This window comes from Leptodactylus fuscus, chromosome 1 (assembly GCF_031893055.1).
Source record: "Leptodactylus fuscus isolate aLepFus1 chromosome 1, aLepFus1.hap2, whole genome shotgun sequence".
In the NCBI taxonomy this organism is placed as follows: domain Eukaryota; kingdom Metazoa; phylum Chordata; class Amphibia; order Anura; family Leptodactylidae; genus Leptodactylus; species Leptodactylus fuscus.
In genome coordinates this window covers 147,788,691-147,816,172 of record NC_134265.1, presented here as the reverse complement: position 1 = coordinate 147,816,172, position 27,482 = coordinate 147,788,691, and positions in this window count along the sequence as shown.

The window sequence follows — 27,482 nt, the reverse complement described above, 5'->3', positions numbered from 1 at the left end:
GGATTCAGCAGGAAGCTGAAGTATACATGATATTTCCCATTCCTTTTGAAGCTACTTCTTGCTTTAGCTTAACCCCCCCCCCCCAAAAAAAAAAAAAAAAAAAAACCCCACAGTGCAACCTGCGTAAAAAAACCAGCAAAAATTCTGTATTCAGCCTAATGCCCTGTTCACATCTGCTTTTGTATTCCGTCCGGGGAGAGTCCGCATGGAGACCCCCCGAATGGAATACAAAAGCACTAACTATAATGGGGTCCGTGTGCTTGCCGCGAACTGCCCGCATGAAGCATGCGGAGAGCACAGCGCTTGCAATTGCATTTGTATTCCACTCGGGAAGGGGGTGTGTGTGTCTCCATGTGGACTCTCCCGGACGGAATACAAAGGCAGATGTGAACCAACCCTTAGAGTTGCTTCCTGTTTTTTGCTGCATTGCATCTAAGAGACCAAGCTAATAAATTTCATTGATCACAATTACAGGTGGATCATTAGAGAGATACAAAGGCTACTGTAGTGCAAGAGACTCATATAAGGGGTCCTCTACTGTCTGTGTCTCCCTTGACTAGTTACAAAGATTAGTATGATCTTATTATCCACTAATTTTCTCTCTACTGGTTCTGTAATTGTGCTAAATTTTTCTACATTTTATATGACGTGGTAGACGAATCATTTTGTAATTCTGCCATGTTTGTTATTTCGGAAGCTATTCCAATGACAATATAACCTTGTTTGTATTACAGTCCCTTGTCTGGTAAACTAAGCATTGCCAACTATAACATTTATTACGGTGACCTCCTCTGTGTTTAGGGGTTTATTTGCCACGTGAGGCTAAGGCCCCACACTATGAATTGCTACTAGAAAACGCTGTGGAAAAGACCGCAGTGAAAACGCATTACACAAGCGTTTCCGTAGGCGTAATTGAAATGATGCGATTTACAAGCACTTGTTGGTTTTTGAAGTCGCAGCATTTCTGCTGTAGATTTATTTCTGCAATGTGTGGATGGGATTAGCCTGAATCCCATTCACTTTGCAGGTACTGCACTGTCTACCAATAAGTATTTGGACCCCTGTGGTAGAATAGAAAAACAACACTTATTCATATCCAATAGTTGGTAGAACCCAGCAGATGCTTTCTTATGGATGGTATTGTTCGACACAATACTCCCGGATGCCTGGTGAAACTCCTGGTGTATGTGAGCCATCGGTTGGGTGCGGTTTCTCTGGCCAGCACTCAACGCTCTCTATTTCCCAGTTTCATGGGTCTGCCGACTCAGGGCACATTTTGACAATCAACGTTCACCTTCCACTTTTAATCACATAGGCCACTATCGATTTTGGGTAATTCAGTTCGCTTGCTATGTCCTTTAAGGATCGACCATTTCTGTGATACCCCACAATTATCCCTTTCTCGAAATCAGACAACTCTGCACTTCGTGGCATCTTGCATGTGACTAATGCCAATGCTCTAATGCCAATGCTGTTTCCTTTTTAATGGCGGAAGTCATGACATACATCACGACCGCAGATATCTTCATTTGCATGGGTGTCCAAATACTTATTGGTAGACAGTGTATAAAACACAGCATTTTTCTGCTGTAGCTAAAATCCTGCATTTTCACACTGTGGGACCCCAGCTTTAAAGGGATTCTACCATTAAAAACTCTTGTTGAAACATTGGAATAGCCTTAAGAAAGGCTATTCTTCTCCTACCTTTAGATGTCTTCTTCGCCCCGCCGTTTGGTTAAAATTCTGTTTTTCGTTGGTATGCAAATGAGTTCTCTCGCAGCACTGGGGGCCACCCTCAGCGTTCAAACAGCACTGAGGGCGTCCCCAAAGCTGCGAGAGAGCTCTCCAGTGACGCCTCCATCTTCTTCTGGAGCGTCCTCTTCATGCGTCTTCATCCGGCGCTGGCGTCACACTTGTACGCCTGTGCAGTCGGCTCTGCCATCGGGCTGCAAGCAGAGCCGAATGAACATGCCAGCGGCCATGTTTTTTTGGCCGCTTACGCAAGCACGCGCAGTACGCTCGTGTAGTTCAACGGAGTCCAAAGCGTACTGCGCATGCTTGCAGGAGGAGATGAATAGCCTTAAGGCTATTCCGATATGTCAATATGTGGATAGCTGTTTCCTTGATAAAATTTGTACTTTGAGGCTGAAGCCTCACGTTGCGAAATGCTGAATTTACATTACCTGCAAAGTGAGTAAGATTCTGGCTAAGTCCATCCACAGATTGCAGAAAAAAATCTAGAATGGAAAAACTGTGTTTTCAAAAATGCCAACGTTCTTGAAAATCACAGCATGTCAATTATACCTGCATAAATAATGGCGTTTTCCCTATAGGTATAATATGTACAGAAAGTCTGCAGAGAAAAACTTAAAAAAACACAATGTGTTTCCACTGAGTTTTTTTCAGCAGCGTTATTTTGCTGCATTTGGCTATGTGGGGCCTTAGCCTTAGTGACTTATCTTGTGAGATGGTCCCATGGCTGGAAAAAAAACATTATGGCATCCATGTCTATTATATTGTATATTATTGATGTCACTGGATTTGTTGGATATTTGCAGCCGATCGTCAGTGTGCTTATTGGCTAGAATCAATACCAAAGGTGTCCTGCAACCATGTAAAGCTTGTTTGGCTCACATAGTTCACAAGTGACCATGGGAAGAATATGCAAATCTGTCTTCCATGATGTAATTAGGAAGTCAGCTGCTGCTGCCTCAGTGTTGCAAACCAATAGAGGGCGCTCACTGGAATGTGCAAGCCTGTCTTCCCTGATGTAGTTAGGAAGACAGAACTCCAGTGAAATAACCCAATAGAGGCTGCTCCCTTTCGCATAATGTTCGACCTTCCAAGAGGCCTTTGTTTTGCAATGACACTGGGATTATTACCAGGTATAGTCTCTCAATCGAGGACAGCTGTTTCGATGTACTTGCATCTCATCAGCTCGATGTAAAGAGGACTATAACCTGGTAGAGATGAGAGGCTTAGACAGGGTTAAGGGAATATTGTCACTCCTTAGGGAGAGACCACCATATAGGTGTGTGGAGACTTATTAAGCCTTTAGCACTCCACTTCGCAAAGGACCATGGGAAGAATATGCAAATCTGTCTTCCATGATGTAATTAGGAAGTCAGCTGCTTGTGATGGAGGGCTGACCCCTCGTTCACATCTGCGTTTGTATTCCGTTCGGGGGAGTCTGCTTAGGGACCCCCCCGAACGGACTACTGAATGCATTTGCAAGCGCTGTGCAGTAAAAGCACACGGACTATAATAGGGTCCCTGTGCTTGCCACCCGCTGCCCGCAAAAATTATGCAGACGGCAAAGTAGATTGTGAACTACGTTCCTGTCCGCATGTTCCCTCCGGAGGTCTGGTGGCAAGCACACGGACCCCATTATACTCTATGGGGATTTGTGTGCTTTCACTGCACAGCGCTTGCAAATGCATTTGGTAGTCCGTTTGGGAATGGGGGGGTCCCTAAGCGGGCTCTCCTGAACAGAATACAAATGCAGATGTGAACGAGGGGTCAGCCCTCCATCACACTTGTGAACTATGTGAGCCAAGCAAGCTTTACATGTGGCAATCTTTTTTTGTCATTTAAGTATGGGCGATTTGATTTGTACTTGAGAAAATATGGAATTTATTTCCTATGGCATATGTGTGTACGTTGGCAATAAATGTTCTTCATATTTGACCGCAATTAACTTTTTCCATATATTATATCACTATCAGCTATTTCTACTATTGTTTGCCATTCACAATATAAGGCTAAAACCCACCAGTGCTAAATAGCAGAATCAGCAATGGCAGTCATTTTGCTCTCTGTTATTCAGTTAAAGTAATGGAAAGGCACAGTAGCAATATATAACACAAACTGCCATGCATCTTGTTGTCAGCTTGGCTGCTAATAAGCCTTAAGCTTTCCCCTAGCCTCAGCTGGTTGCCTTGGTAAACACTGTCCATATAATTTATAACAGGCCTGGCGTGTCCCTAGGGTTATTAACCAGTTCAGAGCAGTGTTGTTTGAAAGCGTTAAATTCTATTATCCCTCGGTGATCACATTTTTGCCTTGTTTCTAAAAACAACTGTCCTACCTACTAAGCACATAAAAATAAAAGTAGTGGCAGAAATGTAACACTAGCAGCACCCTCTAGAAAATGGAACAATCAGTATTATGAAATGAATTTGGCAGTATTGTGAGTGAGATCATTAGAAATAGGGATAAAGTCAGAATATTCTGGCTAGTAATAATATAATATCGCGTAATACAAGAGAAAGAACCTTCTGTCTGTGTTCTTCAATTTATTTTTAGTACTTTTTTAGGCTAAGGTCCCATGTACCGGGCTGCAGTAAAAAAGCACTGCGGCAAAAAATGCAACAGCAATGCATCACATCATTTCCTTTGCAGACTTTCTGCTTCCATTATACCTATAGAGAAACCGCCAGGATTTCCATAGGCATAATGGACATGCTGCGATTTTCAAAATCACTCTGGATATTTTTCTGGAATGTGTGGATGGGATTTGCAGTGACTGTAAATTGCCGTGTTTTTTTGTAGTTACGCCACAGGGGGCCACGGCCTTAAATCGCAAAAAGTGCAAATTAACTTCATTTACTTAGGAGACACTGTTCTTTTGTGTGCAGGACTAGAAGCTCCTATTTTTTTTTTAATATTATTTCGCACATAGTGCCCCCCATTTCAACATTACAATATTTCTTAATGTTTTTTTACTGCTGTATTTCCCAGTAGCTGGGACTGACATACAGTGGGTACGGAAAATATTCAGACCCCTTTACAATTTTCACTCTTTATTTCATTGCAGCCATTTGCTAAAATCAAAAAAGTTCATTTTATTTCTCATTAATGTACACTCAGCACCCCATCTTCACAGAAAATACAGATACAGAAATGTAGATATTTTTGCAAATTTATTAAAAAAGAAAAACTGAAATATCACATGGCTATAAGTATTCAGACCCTTTGCTGTGACACTCCTATTTAATTCACATGCTGTCCATTTCCTTCTGATCCTCCTTGAGATGGTTCTACTCGTTCATTGGACTCCAGCTGTGACTTGATTAGGAAAGGCACACACCTGTCTATATAAGACCTCACAGTACATGTCAGAGCAAATGAGAATCATGAAGTCAAAGGAACTGCCCAAAGAGCTCAGAGACAGAATTGTAGCAAGGTACAGATCTGGCCAAGGCCAACTTTATGCTGTTAATTCTAAGCAGTATGTTTGAAGAAAACCAGGCACTGCTCATCAATGCCCAATACAATCCCAATAGTGAAACATGGTGGTGGCAGCATCATGCTATGGTTTTTTTTTGCAGCTGCAGGGACAGGACAACTGGTTGCAAGTGAAGGAAAGATGATTGCAGCCAAGTACAGAGATATCCTGGAAGAAAACCTCTTCCATAGTGCTCTGGACCTCAGACTGGGGTGAAGGTTCACCTTCCAACAAGACAATGACCCTAAGCACACAGCTAAAATTACAAAGGAGTAGCTTTGGAACAACTCTGTGACCATTCTTGACTGGCCCACCCAAAGTCCTGACCTCAACCCAATTGAGCATCTCTAGAGAGACCTGAAAATGGCTGTCCACCAATGTTCACCATCCAACCTGACGGAACTGGAGAGGATCTGCAAGGAAGAATGGCAGAGGATCCCCAAATCCAGATGTGAAAAACTTCCCATTTCATTACCAAGAAAACTTATGGCTGTACTAGCTCAAAAGTGTGCAAGTACTCAATACTGAGCAAAGGGTCTGAATACTTATGACTATGTAATATTTCAGTTTTTCTTTATTAATACATTTGCAAAAATATCTACATTTCTGGGGGGGGGGGGGGTTCTGTCAAGATGGAGTGCTGAGTGTACATTAATGAGAAATAAAATGAACTTTTTTGATTTTAGCAAATGGTTTCAGTGAAACAAAGAGTGAAAAAATTAAAGGGGTCTGAATACTTTCTGAACCCACTGTAAGTAGGGACAGTGGAATTCAACAATAAGTATAAAACAATAGTTCAGAAATAAAAATTACAGTATAATGATATATTCAGGCAGAGCATAGGGAGGAAAGGAGAGGCAGGCTGAGAAGTCTGCCATTGGATGTTACAGGTGAATGTGCACACACCGAACACAGTTTCTTCTTCCTAGTGACGCACAGTTAGAATATTGCTAAGGAGAAACTGTAGAACCTATTTTTTTTTTATCTTTTAATAAAATAATCCATATTTTTAAAATAAAGTTTATTAGGCATAAGTCTTCAGTACCAGGCTAAGTTCTGGTCTGGGACCAGGCACATTTTCAGGTTTTTATATGTGCGGTTTTGAGGGCTATAACATTTTTTATCATTTGCATTATTCAACCAATTTCTGCGTCTTTTTTCCGGTTACACATAGGACTTCATGTTTTTGTTGTTTTTATTTTTGTTCTTTTAATTTTTTTTATATCCAGAAAAATATAAACAAAAGAGGAAGGAAAAACAGGTCTGTTCTTCACTTTTAATTTTTTTTATTTTATTTTAATAACACAAAGTTCTACTAAAAACCTTTATAAAATAATTTTTCCTCTCCGCTAAGGTCATTTTTATTATGTATGGTGTTGGCGGGGGTGGGGCTAGAACCTGTTAATAAGGACGTTTTATTGGTTTCTTTCTTTCTTTCTTTCTTTCTTTCTTTCTTTCTTTCTTTCTTTCTTTCTTTCTTTCTCTCATTTAATAACAATTTTTTTTTGTGTTGTAGGCTGAGGGGAGCCGCATCATGGCGGCACTCATAGCTCTATTTATAGCACTCATTGAGCAAAAACCGCTTCAAAAACTGATGGCGTTTTTTTTCAAGGTCTTTACACTGTGCTGGAGGAAAAAAAATCAAAAACGCCTCAAAAAATGCTACAAACAACGCTACAAAAAAACGCCTCAAAAAACATTTTCTAATTCCTGAAGCGGATTTTTTCCTCTTCAAAATCCTTGCCAAAAAACTCTGTGTGAATTATTTTACTCCTTCCCTTCTGCATTTTGCTGTGTGCCCATAAATTAGTTTACATCCACATGTGGGATAATTCCAAGTTTGAGAGAAATTGCATAACAGATTGTGGGCGCATTTTAATGAATGTATTAGTGAAAGGAATTGAAATGTGTAAATTTCACCTCTATTTTATTTTAATTTCTGTGAATTGTTAAAAGTGTTGACAAACTTCTTAAAAGCTGTTTTGAATCATTTCAGGAGTGCAGTTTTAAGAATGGGGTGATTTATGTGGTTTCTATTAGAGAGACCTTTCAAGGCCCCTTCAGAACTGACCCAGTCCCTTGAAAAATGGGTTTTTGTAAAGTTCAAGTTGTAAGTTTTGTAATATCCGAAAAAAATATTGAAAGGTGATTAAAATTTGATGCTAAAATAAAACAGATATGTTACATTGTATTTATTAAGTCTTTTGGGCAGTATGACTATCTATATGAAAGGCATAACATTTTAAAGTATATATATATTAAAACTGTATTTTTTTTCCATATTTTCACAATTTCCTATTTTTTTCATTATTTAACATAATACATATCTTCCAAAATTTACCATATGAGGTATGATGTTTCATGAAAAAACATTTTTAATATCTCTTTAATAAGTTAAAGCATTTAAAGTTATCACCACAGAAAGTGACACGTAAGATTTGAAAAATATAGTTTTGTCCTAAGGGGATAAATTCCTTCTTCTCTACTGTATTTACACAGGAAAATACCATGACTGGTGGCATGACTAGAGATAATGTAAACTCTCCATTAAATGCAACCTGCTTAACCCAGGAAGAAGTGTAGTGGCATCTTAAAAACCATAGATGATATCCCTTCTCATATTCTGGAGGAATTAAATACAGTGATAGCAGTGGCGTAACTAGGAATGGCGGGGCCCCATGGCGAACCTTTGACATGGGCCCCCCCCCCCCCCCTGGCTGACGCCGAAAACCCCGCACGACCCCACCCCCCGCATTCCTACGCACACTATTACGCTCCATAGTGGCCCCTGCACACATTATTATACCCCATAGTGGCCCCTGCACACATTATTATACCCCATAGTGGCCCCTGCACACATTATTATACCCCATAGTGGCCCCTGCACACAGTATTATACCCCATAGTGGCCCCTGCACACATTATTATACCCCATAGTGGCCCCTGCACACATTATTATACCCCATAGTGGCCCCTGCACACATTATTATACCCCATAGTGGCCCCTGCACACATTATTATACCCCATAGTGGCCCCTGCACACATTATTATACCCCATAGTGGCCCCTGCACACAGTATTATACCCCATAGTGGCCCCTGCACACACTATTATGCACCATAGTGGCCCCTGCACACAGTATTATCCCCCATAGTGGCCCTGCACACAGTATTATGCCCCATTGTGGCCCCTACACACAGTATTATCCCCCATTGTGGCCCCTTCACCCACTATTATGCCCCGTTGTGGACCCCATTAACAATTATTATACTCTGGGGTCTTTTCAGACCCCAGAGTATAATAATCAGAGACCCAGGGGAAGAACAACATAAAAAAAAACAAAAAACACTGTAACTTACCTGTCTCCCGACTCCCCGCTGGCGGCCATCTTCAATGACGTCAGGGACGTCATGTGACCGGGAGCCTGCGTCGCGACGCATAAGGACGCAGGCCCCGATCATGTGACGTCTGAGACGTCACACAAGTAGGCCGAAGCCTGCGTGGAGCCTGGAGAGGTAAGTAACACAGTTTTTTATGTTCAGTTACCTCTCCTGCACTTCCGATCATTATACTCGGGGGTCCGAAAAGACCCCCGAGTATAATAGTGCTTGTGGGGCCCGCAGTGTCACTTACCGATTCCGGCCCCTACCAGGATCGGTAAGTATATAGGGCCCGTTAGCGGCTGGAGTAACTCCAGCCGGTAACGGCCTATTAAAAAAAAACAAAAAAACGCAGCGGCTGCGGCTGCCACCGGGCCCCCAATGTCCCGGGCCCTGTGGCAGCTGCTACTGCTGCTACCACGGTAGTTATGCCACTGAGTGATAGATAGACCACTATATCAGAACTCTTGTATTCAGAACTTACTACAAACAGTGTTTGTCCCACAAGACTGGCATTTGATACTCCACCGCATAAAAGGCTAGCATAGAAAATTGAAACATATTTGTTAATGGGAAATACTCAGACTGGGACATAGTCACTAGTGGGGTGCCACAGGGGTCGTTATTCGGCGTTCTTCTTTTTATCTCTTTTTTTAATCTTTATTAACTCCTTAAGGACACGATTAAAAAACACTTTAAGTACATGGCCCCATTTTTCAATGTTTTTTCCTGTGGATATTGTTACTGGATTATAAGCCTCTACGCTTTTGTATAGGTCAAGCTCACCTGTGATTCATCTCACTATTATGTTTATTTCTGCCTTTTGGGCTGATGGCCTGGACTTATTTCTGCTTTTCTGATCAGCCGCCTCCCTGTACCCTCTTCTTCCTCCCCTTACATCTGTACTTTGTACATTTTATACTTTATGCTGTTATTGTTATACTGCTAGTTGCAGTTTTGTACTGCTTTCTTTAGGCTTAGAAACTTTAAAGAGGATCTTTCACCTCCTGGGGCACAGGCAGTTTTATATACCGCTAGAAAGCCGACAGTGCACTGAATTCAGTGCACTAAAGGGTTTTCCGTTCTGTGCCCCTGGTAAAGAGCTATCGGTGGCGGTACCATAGCTCTCTCTCACTGTTAATAGGGCGTTTCTGACAGTCAGTCAGGAGCGCCCTTCCTCACGGCAGCGTCTATTGCACTGTACTGTGAGAGTGGTGAGGAACGCCTTCCTCCCCTCCTGAAAGTACTCATCCATAGATAAGAACTGCTCAGCATCATGGCTGGGTTGTAAGGAACACCCTCTCTCACAGTATAGGGCTATAGACGCTACTGTGAGAAGGGGCTTACCTGACTGTCAGAAACGCCCTTCTGACAGTGAGAGAGCTACGGTAATGGCACCGATAGCTCTTCAAAGGGGGCACAGAACGTGAAAGTCGACAGTGCGCTGAATTCAGCACACTGTCGGCTTTCTAGCGGTATATTACACTATATGTGTCCAAGGAGGTGAAAGGTCCTCTTCAATAAAAACTATTGAACAAAAAAAGAAAATTGACATGTGTCACTTTATGTGGTAATAACTTTAAGACACTTCAACATACTTTACCACATAAATGGTTGGTATGCAAAATGAGAATGTTGGGACTGGAAGCAAACATATGCATTTGGGTTCCCAACTGGCTAATTGATAGGAAACAGAGGGTACTTGTTAATGGTAAATACTCAGACATTGCTCTTAGGGCCTATTCACACGGAGTAAACGGGTGCGCAATGCGCCGCGTTTATGGGACGTTTGTGCCGCGATTTTGACGGTGCATGTTTGCAGTCGCGTTAACGCCGCGTTAACACGACCGCAAACATGCACCGTCAAAATCGCGGCACAAACGTCCCATAAACACGGCGCATTGCGCACCCGTTTACTCCGTGTGAATAGGCCCTAAGAGCAATGAGGCTATGGGAGTTGTGATGGATGCTTCACTAGGCAAGTTCAAGAAGGGCCTGGGTGCCTCTCTTGAATGGAAAAATATCACAGGTTACTGGTTTTCATTTTTGGTAAAGATCCAGGGTTTTATACTGATTGCCGAATATATACAGTATATATTTTTTTGCTTTCCTTTGGATTAACACTGTAGGGTTATAAGATGGACCTTTATCGTCATCCATCATCATCTACTATGTTACTATACAACTTTTTAAAATAAATGAGTTGTCACTCATACGTGTGTAAAATGAGTTTTATTAGCAATATTACACACAGCCAGTCATTCTTACTCTCATACAACTCTTTTGTAGTTATTTTTCTGTGCTATCAAATAACTTTTCTTAGATTGTGTTCTCAACTTCATTTTTTTTTGCTTAGGAGCTAATGACAAATTAATAAAAAAACATGACAAACCATTGTCATTATTAACATCAAGTCCTGCATACGATTCAAATTGAAGTCCGTGGGGACAACAACGTTTTTTTTTTCTTTTCCTCTGTTTTACACTGACTTCCACTGGAACATGGGAGAAAAACATAAATGACATATGTCATATAATACATCACTCCTGTCATCCTCCTGTAGGAATGTCATTAGTTATAGACGGTAGAGCTGATGTTTGATACAAGCACTGGAAGCACAGTTGAAGGAATTTATTACCTATGTTTTTTTAGCCTTTTTTTTTAGCTGTGCGCCCCTCTTTCTGAGGTGTACTTGCATGTGCTTTACCTGCTCAAAAGGCAAAAGCACATAATAAATCTTAAAATGTTACTACTAAAACATACTCCGTTTCCCCGACAAAAATAATGTGCACAAGAACCTTGATAAATGGACCCCAAAGAATTATTTAAAAAAACCCAAAACACTACAGCACAACAACAAGCCTGGTAACCATATTTTCCTACAGTAGATATCTAGAAGCATGATTTTTAGTTATAACTTTTAGTCCATCAACTACTCATGTATCAGTTAAAAATTGGCCACTCAAAATAAAAACATTTCTGATACAATGATTCTGATTCTGATATAATTGTATCAATATATACAAAAATTAATAGTTTTAATGAAATCAATCAGATATCACCAGATATTGTTGAAAACAAGTATTCATGTTTTTTAAACTTGGTGTCAGTATCTACTATAAAAATAAAATAACATTTTTCAGTTATCACACTGAGCCCTAAAATAGGCTAGCATCCCCTATTTTACATAGGCGATTTTACAACTAGTGCAGTGCACATAATGCGCAGGGTGAATATCCATTTCATCATCATAAGAGGGCAGGAATGTACGCAGCATTAGATAGAGCCACTGGGGGTGTTTTGCATTGGGCCTGTCTCAACTTACTTCAGACTGGGCCCCATCTACCCTGACTGTGCAGTAAGAGCTTCAGATAAGGAAGCAGCTGCTTCTTCTGAGCAGAACAGTGGTCTTGCACATCATTCTTCAGTCTCCTGTAGAGAAGAATGGCAGATTGTTATAACAACACATTATGCTTATTACAGCACATTAGGATTGTAATAAATCCTCAGTACTTCAACCTTGACTGATTTTCCTCCCTATACCCCCTTGCCCATGCTCCTTCCCTCACAGGTATAGGTGTTAATGGCAGTCCCGTAAGCCCCCTATTTGGCATCACTTTTCTTTACTGATGTAGACCCTGCATTGCAGCACACAGGTTCACACATACAACGGTGTATTAAATCTGGGGCCTACAGGGATGCTGGCCCTCAGAATCAAGTCCCCAGATGTGCCAAGTGTAAAATGTATGTTATACTGTAAAACTGGAGGCTTATAACACAAAATCACACCATTTACAAAAGAGTTATTTGAGCTGTTCAGTTTTGCCACCTAAGGCCTGGTTCACATCTGCATTCGGTATTCCATTCGAAACGTCCGCTTGGAGACTCCCCTAATGGAATAACGAACGCATTAAAAAGTGGTTAGCTAAAAAACCACATGGAGCCCTTAGACTATAATGGGGTCGGTGTGTTTTCCATGCGGTGTCCACATGAATCACGTGGAGAGAAAAGTACTGCAAGCAGGCATCTTGCCTATTGAATGGTGCACCCAGATTGCTGTCAGTAGAAAACAGGGACATTTATGAAAAACGGGCTGTTTTCTACACTGGTCTTTATTAGAGATGAGCGAACAGTAAAATGTTCGAGATTCGGTATTCGTTTTGAGTAGCCCCTCAATATTCAACTACTCGAATCGAATATCGAACCCTATTATACTCTATGGGGGGAAAATGCTCGTTTCAGGGGTAGGCAACGTTCGATCAAATTATACTTACCAAGTCCTCGAGTGAGGGTAGGGCTGGATCCTCCGAGAAGTCTTCTCCGTGCAGCGTCCCCGCGGCATCTTCCGGCTCTGAATTCACTGGGCCTGGGCAGAGCCGACTGCGACTGCGCACTACAAGCGGGCATGCGCAGTCGGCTCTGCCCAGGCCCGATGCCTGGCAGAGTGAATTCAGAGCCGGAAGATGCCGCGGGGATGCTGCACGGAGAAGACTTCTAAAGGTAGGAGAAGAACCAGCGTTGACTGGCCACTGTATAGCATTCGGCCAATCAATGCTGGTTCTGCATCAAACTTTTCCATTCGAATAGCGAGTGGTACTCGATCGAGTACGAGTATTTCGAATACCGTAGTCATCGATTGAATACCTACTTGATCGAATACTACTCGCTCATCTCTAGTCTTTATATGTCCTATGCAGAAAAGAAGGATGTGCCTCCTCATAAATCAGGTGCATCCTCTGCCTGGCCATGTGCCTGCATGGAAATCTACATCAGCTCATACTTGGTATAGATTTCAGGCATCATTTATACCAGTTTTTTGCTGTATATGATGTTAAAAGGGTTCTCCCATCATAATGTATCAGCCAGGCTGTATGCAGTGTCTTCTTCTCATTTCCTGTATTTCTCTCCCTCCTGCTGACACAGAACACTTCTACAGGTCAGATAATCTGCAGATTCTTGTACAGAACAGATTCCTTTAGAGAGATAGAGACAGGGCTTTATCAGCAAAGTGCAATTAGCTGAATGTATTGTCCTGCTGGCAATGAGTAAGTGACGACGCTTGTCCTATTTCCCAGGTCTGTGGTTATAGCAATGCTGTGTAAACAACGGAAGGAATAAGGTCACATAGCAGGCAAATAAAGCAGAATTTCTAAAGCAATATATTCAGAAAAAGGCTTCAATTTACATAAGCTACCAGTATAGATAGGATCCTTGAGATGGGACAACCCCTTTAACTCTGGTAGAGCTGAAGGCTCTGCCCTAGAATACTCCCAGCACACCCCCTTTTTGGAAAGTGGCGAGGTCAAAAGAAAATGCCGGTTGCAGCATTTTTTATGGCAACTGGAATTTTAAAAGTTGCAAACCTTAGAACTTTTTATGGCGCAGTAGATCTGTAAATCTCCCCCTCAGCAAAGTTTTTTTTTTCAATAATAATGCTTTTGATCAATAAGATAATATATACATTCTTTTCTGTCAATACATTATGGCTGTGGCTTCCCTTCTGCTTGGGTAAGAAGTGTGTGGCCCTTGTGTGTTTGTATGGACGTAATGATGTATGAAATGCCTTTTTCGCTAGTCAAAGCAGCTTGCCTTCCCAGCCTCCTGTGGGTTAATTCCATGTTTAAGTGCCAGTTCTCCTAAGCATACTTAGTATGTAAAACACATTTTTGTTAATGAGTATTGTACCTGTCATCTTTGCTCTCTTGAAGAGCAGTGAGAATCTGAAATAACCTAGCCACCGGGTGCTCTCTTGCTCTGCTTGAGTTCAACTAACAGATGATATAGCTGGCAGGAAAACATACCCTCCGAGGAAAAACTGTCTGACCACACACATTGGGTGGCTAATTGACAACTCAGTTTTAAGTGCGCTGACAGCTCAGACGGTGGCTTTTCATTTGCTGTGACAAGTATTCCAAAAGCCTGTCACAGCCACAGCCTGCTTGTGAAGTTGACATTGCCTGATAAAGAAATGCATCCCTTACAAAATAAGAATCATGAAATCCCAATCATCAAAGCCTTGAGTAATTCATCAATCCATAGAGGCTACGAAGGAGTATGGGGATAATGCAGACATTTTGGGAGATGTATGTTTGTGCATGACTGTGTGTGTGGTAAGCTGGTAGAATGATTTAGCCTGGATGTGGTCACCATGGATACAAATGATTTGTTCCGTTTCTTCCCTTAAAGCGCTTTCTGCACTGAAAAGGGTTGCTCTTGTAAGATTTTACTTTGAACAGCTTCACACTGTTAGTCTTCCTTAATAGCTCTAACCTCTATGTAACAAATGCGCTGCACTGGTTATCAGTGTTTATGTTGCAGAAAGAGATAACACTTCCAGTGGCTGGATGTGACGCCAGCATAATGTGTTCTTCTTGGAGATGGACAAATTATGCTTTCTTTGTAATCAGTGGCGAAACATGATAGGAAACATTCAGCAATGGCCCCATTAAATAGTCGATTAATTCAGGTAATGGTACATTTGAGTAACAACATACTGAAGGCAACACTAGATGGGATAGGAACAAAAGATCATACTAAGGCATGAAAAAAAGAAAGAAAAACAAGATATACGTATAGCTAGGTGGCCTACGTATAAATACTTCTGACTGATACAAATGCGCTGTACATATCTCCAGGATCCATAGGTATCCGAGAGCCTACATTGTACCAATGACTGCTACATAGTAGTAAATGAAGCATGTCCCATTGCTAATTCTATATGACATTCAATTATTCAGTTATGGTGTTTCCAGATGCAGTGATAAAAAGTGATATTAAAAAAACACCAACAAAAAAATGTCTATGTAGGTAGCTTAAAGGGGTTATACAGAATTTTCTCTCCGTATGATTCATATGAACACAACTTGGAAAACACATGGACCTCATTATAGTCTATGGGGTCCGTGTGGTTTCTTTGCTAACCGCTTTTTAATGCATTCGTTATTTCGTTTAAGGGTCCGCAAGCTGACTCGCAGAACGGAATACCAAGCGCAGATGTGGACTAGGCCTTAGTGGTGACAGTGTGTTGTCTTGACCAGTTTTCAATTAATTCCACCATGATTGCAGGAATTTTCTGTGGTCAGAAAATCAGATAATTGTCTGCAGCAAGAAAAACTCTGCTTTTGGTTCTTAGCCTTAAGGGGTGCTTTAAAAGGAATACATTTGTGAGAACATGATACACAGTAGGTTAAGCCAATTTATCATGTTAAAGGGTTTGCCCATGTACGCTGCGTTCACACTGAGTTTTTCGGTCAGGAATTTGGTCAGGAATTCGCCTCAAAATCCTCCTCCAAAAAAACGCCTCACCATACAGTGCTATGTAACCTGCTTTTTTTTTTCCGCTAGCATATTTTCCACTAGCAGAAAAAGGAAGCAACATGTCCATTCTTCAGGCGTTTTCCGCCTGAAAAATTCAATGCAAGTCAATGGGAGGAGGAAAAACCGCTATCGTTTTTTGAGGTGTTTTTGACAAATTTTGACATTTTCCGCCTCCCATTGACTTGCATTGATTTTTAAGGTGGAAAATGCTTCAAAAACACGCTTCAAAAAACACTTCAGGAATTTTGCTGAGCAGATTTTTCCTGACCAAATTCCTGACCAAAAAACTCTGTGTGAACGCAGTCGGGCCGTTCAGATAGAGTAAGCACGAGCTGTAAAAAACGCGTCAAAAAACGAGTATCATATTGAAGATTACGCGTATCACATTGAAAGCAATAGGTAAAAAAAGCCTCCCATTGATTTCAATGGAGAGGGCGTGTATGCCGGCACCCATTCAAGTCAATGGGATCTGTTTTTTACGCTGCTCACTCTGAACGAGTTCTACGTTCAGAATGAGTGAGCGTAAACTCCGTGTGCAGGCTCCCTAAGGGCCCCTTCACACGGAGTTTACGATCCGTGTATTCTGTCTACGCACTGTGTATTCTGTCCATTTTACACGTGTAAAAATACATGTGTAAAATGTAGTTAGCCATTGAGTTCAAAGGCTTTTTTATATAAAGCGCGTCTTTTAGTGCGTGCGTCTGCCCGCGTGCAAAAAGACGCGTGTTATACGAAAAAGCCCTTGAACTTCTACCTGCTCTCCTCTCTCTTCCACTTCCTGGATTCAGTGACAAGTTAGTGGGCAGGTTGAGTGATGCACAGCTCAGGTTAGCTTGTTGAGGAGACTAAACTGTACATTTTGCATGTCTGGATTTAATCACAAAGATAACAAGGGCACTGATCAGCACTGTTCTAGCCCTCTGCAGGGCTCAGCATCTGAGAGCAATTTCAGACTGTATTAGCCATCAATCACAATGAAGAGAAACAGGGACTGATGTCACCAGCCCAGTCAATGCTACTAGATATTGGAGGTGGTCTAAAACCTGGGCAACAAGCTATAAACATTATATATAACTGTAGCTGACAAAAGATAGATAAACCATGTATTGAGTAAAACACTTCAGTCACACTTATGCTACAACATTTTTTTATACATTTTAGTGGTGTCTCATAAAAATTTAAACACTTTGAAATTTGACAGTTAGTGATATGTTATTTTTTCAGCCATCACCTAACCATTACAGACAGGATTACAAAAGGTTGCACATGTATTACAAAGCTGGAGGCAGATAACCTAAGGTCACATATAGCAACAACAGGGGACAGCCCAGCCTGTCATAGAACAAACCCCCAACACTCTCATAATAAAGAATAGGTTGTGTTCTATGTCTTGGACTAGAGAAAAAAAAAAAAATGAGACCAGGAAAGAAAAATGTTTCGGCATAAATTTTAATCAGGAAATTAAAAAAAATAGTGATATATATATAAAATAGTGATATATATATATAAAATAGTGATTATATATATATACAGTCCTATGAAAAAGTTTGGGCACCCCTATTAATCTTAATCATTTTTTGTTCTAAATATTTTGGTGTTTGCAACAGCCATTTCAGTTTGATATATCTAATAACTGATGGACACAGTAATATTTCAGGATTGAAATGAGGTTTATTGTACTAACAGAAAATGTGCAATATGCATTAAACCAAAATTTGACCGGTGCAAAAGTATGGGCACCCTTATCATTTTATTGATTTGAATTCCCCTAACTACTTTTTACTGACTTACTGAAGCACAAAATTGGTTTTGTAACCTCAGTGAGCTTTGAACTTCATAGCCAGATGTATCCAATCATAAGAAAAGGTATTTAAGGTGGCCAATTGCAAGTTGATCTCCTATTTGAATCTCCTCTGAAGAGTGGCATCATGGGCTACTCAAAACAACTCTCAAATGATCTGAAAACAAAGATTGTTCAACATAGTTGTTCAGGGGAAGGATACAAAAAGTTGTCTCAGAGATTTAACCTGTCAGTTTCCACTGTGAGGAACATAGTAAGGAAATAGAAGACCACAGGGACAGTTCTTGTTAAGCCCAGAAGTGGCAGGCCAAGAAAAATATCAGAAAGGCAGAGAAGAAGAATGGTGAGAACAGTCAAGGACAATCCACAGACCACCTCCAAAGAGCTGCAGCATCATCTTGCTGCAGATGGTGTCACTGTGCATCGGTCAACTATACAGCGCACTTTGCACAAATAGAAGCTGTATGGGAGAGTGATGAGAAAGAAGCCGTTTCTGCACGTACGCCACAAATAGAGTTGCCTGAGGTATGAAAAAGCACATTTGGACAAGGCAGCTTCATTTTGGAAACAAAAATTGAGTTGTTTGGTTATAAAAAAAGGTGTTATGCATGGCGTCCAAAAAGAAACAGCATTCCAAGAAAAACACATGCTACCCACTGTAAAATTTGGTGGAGGTTCCATCATGCTTTGGGGCTGTGTGGCCAATGCCGGCATCGGGAATCTTGTTAAAGTTGAGAGTCGCATGGATTCCACTCAGTATCAGCAGATTCTTGAGAATAATGTTCAAGAATCAGTGACGAAGTTGAAGTTACGCCGGGGATGGATATTTCAGCAAGACAATGATCCAAAACACCGCTCCAAATCCTCAGGCATTCATGCAGAGGAACAATTACAATGTTCTGGAATGGCCATCCCAGTCCCCAGACCTGAATATCATTGAACATCTGTGGGATGATTTGAAGCGGGCTGTCCATGCTCGGCGACCATCTAACTTAACTGAACTTGAATTATTTGTCCAAAATACCTTTATCCAGGATCCAGGAACTGATTAAAAGCTACAGGAAGCGACTAGAGGCTGTTATCTTTGCAAAAGGAGGATCTACTAAATATTAATGTCACTTTTCTGTTGAGGTGCCCATACTTTTGCACCGGTCAAATTTTGGTTTAATGCATATTGCACATTTTCTGTTAGTACAATAAACCTCATTTCAATCCTGAAATATTACTGTGTCCATCAGTTATTAGATATATCAAACTGAAATGGCTGTTATAAATACCAAAATATTTAGAACTAAAAATGATTAAGATTAATAGGGGTGCCCAAACTTTTTCATAGGACTGTATATATATATATGCACTCGGCTGATGAAACTAATCCTGTTTTACAGAAAATAAATAAAACCTGCAGTAAATGCTCTGAAATAACAAAAAGGTAATAGTAATCTCTCAGATACACCAATGATCCAGCTCAGATACATCAGTGGTCTCCCATATATGTGTGTATATATATATATATATATATATATATATATATATATATATATATATATATATATATATATATATATTGCAAATGGCCAGTGAGTGACCAAAGCATTCAATAAGTGGCTTCAACAGACACATTCCACTGTCCTGACATTATCACCGCTCAGCGATGGGAACCATGACACTAGAGGTATGCCCCAACAATAGTAAGCAATATCAATATAGCAAACAGTATCAAACAGTAACAATATAAGATATGTCGGTGAAATTCTGCTTTTTTAAAAAAGAAAAAAAAAAGAAAATAAGTACATGGCATTGCCTTGAAAATGATGGATGGACAGAGAAAATGTAGAAGTGACGAGGAAAGAGAGAAAAGGAGAATACGAGTAAAAAAAATGATTAAAACCCCACTGGAGAGCAGGACTTTTTTCTCAATTTCCCTTGAATCCTTGCAATAATTAGCTGCAGTAAAATGAATATTAGCCTATGCTTAAATGCCTTTCCAGCATGTTACCTTGCATTGACCCAGCAGAGCTAAACCAATTATTTTTTGAACTTCATGGCTTTAAATAATCCTCTGCTCTAAAACTCCCTCTACCCCTCAGCTACTTAACCGTAGGCCCGGCTGCCCTAAATCCCTTTCTTATACTTTGTAGCTTTTTAAGCAAGGCCTCTCTTTAAGCAGACATAATCCTTTCTCTGTAGAAAACATGAAAGACCTTGAACAAATCAAGATTTCTCCATGGAGAATTCAGCTAATCCCGTGCTTAGCTCCTAACAAGAAAATCCATCTTTCCACCAAGTACCCCATTACTAGGACTAATGCCTGACTGGAATAATAAGCAAATTATTGTGCTTTAATTGTAGCATTGCTCTGTCACATGGAAAAATTCCGAGAAGAATGTGACTGTAGACTTCTTAAGGAAAAGACAGGTCACGCCTTTTGTTTTTGTAAGAGATTATTATGATTTAAAATTAGACAAATTTGACTGACTTTAAAAACACGGTGCAAACGGCAGCGCGTGATAAGAACACAGCAGCTAGTTATTTCTGCCATATACGATTGCTGTGGGATGATGATTATAATTCATTACATGTACCGTGGTGCATAGTTTATTCATGTCACCCTGGTTACATTCAAGTTCAGGGAGAGCGCACAATACAGCCCTTAGATGTCTAAGGCTGGAGAGAATCAGCAAGCCAGTGAAAGAGTGCAGTGCATTGTGGGAAGTCGTCCTGCTGAGTTCAGTTCACAATGTGAATGTTCTTTTCATATATAAGATCTGAACCTGTAATTGACTGTGATGTGATGATCAAAGAGCTCTTTATTGATTTGATTCTATTAAGCATATTAACCTCCATTCAATATTTCATAACCATGGTCATTCGAATCGCTGCGTTCTCTGCTTTTATTTTGTTTCCAATGTATAATCATATTTGTGAAAAGTTTACGTTTATTTCATTTACTATAGTTATTACATTACTTAAACTCCTATCGCTCTGTTGCATTTAGTACTTATTTTACATTTCTATTTTCCTAATGATGTGATTGCTGTTTATGCATTGGTAAATAATGACAATTATCGTTATTAAAAAATAATAATAGAAAATAACACTAATTTTAGAACACGTACGTAGGGAGCCCATGCATGACCTACTCATTAGCGAATCAATGCGTTGGCTTTAATTGTAGCACCACTAGATGGCAGCCCATGCTTTCAGAATGACATACAGAGCTGCTAGATAGCTTGAGGACACTTCTGGAGATGATGAGTGTAAGAACAAAGCATTAAAAGGGCAATATGCTGTATAACCTTGAATACTCACTCAGTGTTTCAACGAATATGATGAGAGCTGATCAGATGAGTCTTCATAACCAGAATGTATGCAAACAACATTAAATATATAGCGTCTTGTATACAGACATTCCAAATGCTTTTAAATTAACAGCAAGTAGTTCCGAAAGCATTAATTTTCCTAATTCAGATTCAAGTTGATGCTTAATTTTATCTTCACTGAATTGCAACCAGATAACATCTCTTTCAATGTGTCTGCAAGTGCTATAAAGACATAAAGAGCAAGTATCCATGTAGTCTAATAGTAAACCATATTCATGGTGCTGTAAAACAGCCACGGATAATATGTAATTAGAATCTAATTTGTATATGCATTAAAAAAAAGTAAATCGGTAACATGATTAGTTACATTATTTTTACTAGAATACTCTATAACATTTTGCATGGTTCAAGTGGCAGAGATTTACAGATAAGGAATAATTTAAGGCACTCATTTTTACCAGCTTCTGATAAAAGATATCCTCAAGTATTCAGACCTATGGGAAGATTTATTATTGTCATTTTGACTAGACTGTGGTATAAAATGTGGTGCATTTTTGTGTATATTGGCACATTTTGGTATACTTTGCCACATCCCGCGGCATCCTGGCACAGTATGACACATGCAGTTTGATGGCCATGGCTTTACAGGATAAAGGGACATAGCTTAAAGGGGTTGGCCACCTTCAGACCAATATTGACAAACAAATGTACAATAAAAAGATATACAATTTTCCAATATACTTTCTGTATCAATTCCTCGTGGTTTTCTAAATTTCTGCTTGCTGTCATTCATTCTGTTACTTCTAGAGGATAAAACTCTGACCATGGTCATGTGATTTACGGTCCATGGTCATGTGATTTACGGTCCATGGTCATGTGATGAGCACACAGGTGCACAGCTGATTACCAGGCAGATGTCTGATTATTGTGCTGTGACTGTAACGAGCGGCTCCTGTGTGCTCATCACATGACCATGGACCGTAAATCACATGACCATGGACCGTAAATCACATGACCATGGTCAGAGTTTTATCCTCTAGAAGTAACAGAATGAATGACAGCAAGCAGAGATCTAGAAAACCGTGAGGAATTGATACAGAAAGTATATTGGAAAATTGTATTATTATATTTTTATTGTACATTTGTTTGTCAATATTGGTCTGAAAGTGGCTAACCCCTTTAACCCCTTCCCGCCGATGGCATTTTTTGATTTTCGCTTTTCGTTTTTGACTCCCCTCCTTCTAAACCCCATAACTTTTTTATTTCTCTGCTCCCAGAGCCATATGAGGTCTTAATTTTTGCGGGACAAAATTTTCTTCATGATGCCACCATTAATTATTCTATATAATGTACTGGGAAGCAGGAAAAAAATTCAGAATGGGGTGGATTTGAAGAAAAAATGCATTTCTGCGACTTTCTTACGGGCTTTGGTTTTACGGCGTTCACTGTGCAGCCAAAATGACATGTCCCCTATATTCTGTGTTTCGGTACGGTTCCAGGGATACTGAATTTATATGGTTTTATTTACATTTTGACCCCTAAAAAAAATTCCAAAACTGTGTTAAAAATTTTTTTTTCTAAAAGTCACCATATTCCGACGGCCGTAACTTTTTTATACGTAAGTGTACGGGGATGCATAGGGCGTCTTTTTTTGCGGGGTTGGGTGTACTTTTTAGTTCTACCATTTTCGGGAAATGTTATTGCTTTGATCACTTTTTATTCAAATTTTTATCAGAATCAAAACAGTGAAAAAACGTTTGGCACTTTCGACTATTTTTCCCGCTACGGCGTTTACCGAACAGGAAAAATATTTTTATAAATTTGTAGAGCGGGCGATTTCGGACGCGGGGATACCTAACATGTAAATGTTTCACAGTTTTTAACTATTTTTATATGTGTTCTAGGGAAAGGGGGGTGATTTGAACTTTTAATTCTTTTTATATTTTTTTATATTTTTTTAACTTTTTTTTTTAATTTTTTTTTGCATTTATTAGACCCCCTAGGGGTGTTGAACCCCAGGGGGTCTGATCACTAATGTAATGCATTACAATGCTAATACATTGCAATGCATTGCAAAAAAGCATCCTTTCTTTTGCAGGCTGCATAGACCAGCCTACAAAAGAGAGGATTTGCAGACAAGCCTGGGAGCCTGTACAAGGCTCCCGGCTGTCATGGCAATAGGACATCAGCCCTGGAGCATGCTCCAGGAGCCGGCGATCCCGGCCAAAATGGCGGCGCCCAAGCGCCGCCGGGAAAATGGCGCCTCCGGCGCCTTTGACCGCGGCCCGGAGGGGTTAATGCCTGGGGACCGATCGGAGGCATTAGAGCCGGTTGTCTACTGCTTAAAGCAGTAGACACCCGGCGGCTATGGCGGCCGCCCGGCTCCTGGGCGGTCGCCATAGTTACAGACCCGACATGCGCCGTACTATTACGGCGCATGTCGGGAAAGGGTTAAAAGTGACGAAATGTAACAATTTCTGCCATAATTATATTACCACTAATAGGTAGTATAATCTTAGACTAGACAGTCTAAGGCTGTATTCACACAGAGTAACGCCAGGCGTTTTTTGTGTGTTTTTTGCACAAAGCGCCGCGTTTACGCCGCGTAGCGCCGCGTTAACGCCGCGTATACGCCGCGTTAACGCCGCGCTATTTAGCGGTGGCGTTGCCCGGCGTTAACGCGGCGTATACGCGGCGTTAACGCGGCGCTACGCGGCGTAAACGCGGCGCTATGTGCAAAAAACACACAAAAAACGCCTGGCGTTACTCTGTGTGAATACAGCCTAAAGGAGCACCAAATTTATCATCCAGCATTAAAGGGGTATTCCCATGTACATAGTTTTTTTTAAAAAATTTGTAAATAATTAAAAGTTAAACATTTTTTGCAAATATAAGTAATTAAACATTTTGCAGAGTTTTAAAGATTTTCTCTAAATATCTTGTGGTCACAGTTTGTTGTCTTGATCAGTTTCCAGTGGATACGACCATGAATGCAAGAACATTCTAAGGTCAGAAAATCAGCCATGATGTCTTTATCGTGGCCGGGATATCTTCTGATACATGTAGTATCCCTGCCTGATAACCCAGGTACAATAAGAAAATCATGGCTGGGTTCCTGACAAGTCCCAGACCATAGAAAGTTTCTGCAATAATGGTCATAACCATTGGCGACCGATCAAAATAACAGACTGTCACCACTAAGAAAGTGAGAGAACATCTTTAAAAATTTGCTGAATTTTTAATTACTTATATTTGCAAAAATGTTTAACTTTTAATTATCTATAAATATAGATGTTATTATGTACATGGGAATACCCCTTTAACCACTGTAATAAATCTAGCACATTTCCTGGTTGCCTGTCTAAGCTTATAAAGTCTATTGATTACCATTGAAATAGTCCAGCCACGACTATTTACTATATTCTGTAGATAGATAGATGCAGATGTGTCCTTTCTTACTTTAACTTTTGGCTAGACATATCTACATATTTGCGCCACAGGATAATTAGCTTTTAAAGACAAGATTGGTTTGTGATATTGTGTCACAAAAATATTTCCTATTTGTGTCTGGACAGAGGCATAACATGAAGCTGCTGGGTTCCAATGTAAAATCTGCACCCAGCACCCCAACTATAAAGTATTGATTAAAGGTTTCCTCATATTGGGAAGAGACACATCATGGCCCCTTGGGTGGATATGACCATACCCTTTGCACCCTCTCATGTTACACCCCTTATAAGGGTTTTGTTAGTATGTAGTGATAACAAATTTGTTCCAACTGCTTGATAATCCCTAATTCACAACCGAACACCTTTTCAAATTTTTTTGGTACATTTGGTTTTTAAGGCTATAACATTTCCTTCAGATTTATTTTCGTTCTGATTTTTTACTAATGTCCTAATACTTTAAGGTTTATTTTATATTATATTTATTTTTGCAAGCTTTTTTATCCTTAATAGGAAAATCTAAAAAAAGAGAATAAATATGCTTGTTTTTGTTCTTTTTCTTAAAGGGCTGCTAAATTATTTTGTTAATAGTTTTCCCTCACCGTTACATTAATATTCATGTTGGTAACAAATACTGTATATTTATCTTGCCACTGGAAGGGCTAGAACCTGAGGGTGTGGTAGTGATATCTATTTTTTTTTTACTTTAATTTTTGTCTTCTTATGTATCTATTTATTTATTTTACACATTGTACTCCTCATAAGGTCATAATAGACCTATAGGGGCCTTTTAACATAGCATTTTTTTTTTGGATCATTGCCCTGTAACTGGGACTAACATATTAAAGGGGCTCTAACATTGGGAAAAGTCATTTTTAACTAATCACATCCTTGCATAACCTCTAGAAATGCTATTTCACACATACCTTTTGTATGTAAATTGCCTCAGTATTTTTTTAATGAAACGGGTTTTATTCATATGCTAATTTGCTTCCAGCCAGCACAGGAAGTTCCCAGCAGCCTCCTCTCTGCTAATCTCTCCTATCCGTGTGTGCAAACAGGAAGCAGGAAGTCATCATCATCAGCAGCCTGTTCTGTACACATACATAGGAAAGAATAGCACAGAGGGTGCACGATGAGACTTCCGGGGTGCACCAAGAGGCTAATTGGCATAAGAATAAAAATGGGCTCATTCAAAAGCCACTGAGGTGATTTACATACAAAAGGTATGTGTGGAATAGCCTTTCTAAAGGCTATGCAAGGATGGATGTGCTTAGTTAAAAATGAATTTTCCCAATGATAGAGCCTCTTTAAGTCCAGTTACATGAGGAAAATATCCCCTTGCAAATACTGAAAAGCTGATCTGGATTCTCGAGGACCCTTCAGCTTCTGTAGTTCCTGTAGGTCAATTAATTGCTGGATGGGAGCAAGCTGTATCATAGCCGAGACTGGCTGTCACTGTCCAGCAGCTGTATGATCATGTGCAGTTGCCAGGGGTGGATTGGGACCTGAAAGTGGCCCAGGAAAAAAAAATAAAAGTGGACCAATTTTATAGGCATTCTCAGTGCAAGTAGGCGGGGGCAATACAAGTAGATTGGGCAAGCACAAGTAGCTCTATAAATGTAGTATCAGCCACCATCACACTCACGGTCCAATGACACCTCAGTTTCGAGACTCTCAGGATTTAGACAAACTTTTGGAAGGGGTTGGGGCAGGTGTAACATAAAAAAATAAAAACATATTTCCTAACGCTCTGTTGTCCGCTGCTGCATCCTGTCCGATCACTCAATGTGCTTTGGTCCTCGGAATCCATGTTCCCCACGTGACCGCTGAGGCCATTCAGCAGCCTCCAGTGGCTGGAGAGGGTCTGGTGACATATGTGAATGACATCACTGGTCCTTCTCCAGTGACCACCTAAATCAGTGGTCAAGTGGGATGCAGGAGAAATGAGGCATGGTGACCGAACAGGCTGTAGTATCAAACACTGGAACGCTGGGAGCAGGTGAGTATGTTTTTTCCTTAATATTACTCCTCTTTAAGATTAGTGTACCATAGTTCACACAGAAGAATGTCCCATAGTGGCCTTCACACAGTTTAACCCTTTAACGCTCTACGCCGTACTATTATGTCACGCTGAGTGTATAGTTAAACAGCTGAGAACTGGGACCAGGATTAACCTCCTGGATAAGATGATCTATAGCGATCATGGCATCCAGGGACAAGATCGCCGCCCCCCCTTTAAAACTTGGACCCCACCTGCAATAAGATTGTTGGTTCCAAGGGATTGCCAGGGCAGCCAGGAGGCCAGGCCATGTTCTCCTGACTGCCTATGCACAGTTCCAATAGGAACTAATGTGTGATGTTCTTCAACATTATGTATTGCAGGACATTGCACTGGGGATCTGAGATCCCAGCTTCAAGTCCCCTTGTGGCATGTGTACAAAGTTTAAAAATAAACACACAAACATAGTAAAAACACATACACACACACACACACTAATAAACAAACAAATAATAAAAAGTAAAAAAAAAAATGTAAACAAAAAATTAAACATGCTAGGTATCCACATGTACATATAAGTTCCCACTATCCAAAAATAGCATTATTTATCTTTACAGTGAACGTCATAAAAAGAAATATACTGCAATGCTCAATTAACGTATTTTAGTCACTTTGATTTCCCCAAAAATAAGAATAAAAAGTGAGCACTACATCATATATAACAAACATTGGTAGCAATAAAAAGTACAACATACTCCACAAATAAAGAGTCCTGACATATCTCTGTCAACAGTACAGTAAAAAAAAGTTGTAGGCGTTAGAAAATTGTGACCCCAGGGATTCATTCATTTTCAAAAAGTGATGTTTTATTTGTAAAAGAGGTAAAATGTAATGAAATCCAATATAAATATACCAATATATGGTATTACCATAATCATAATGACCCACAGGACAAAGCTGCCAAATCATTTTTAATACTGAGTGAA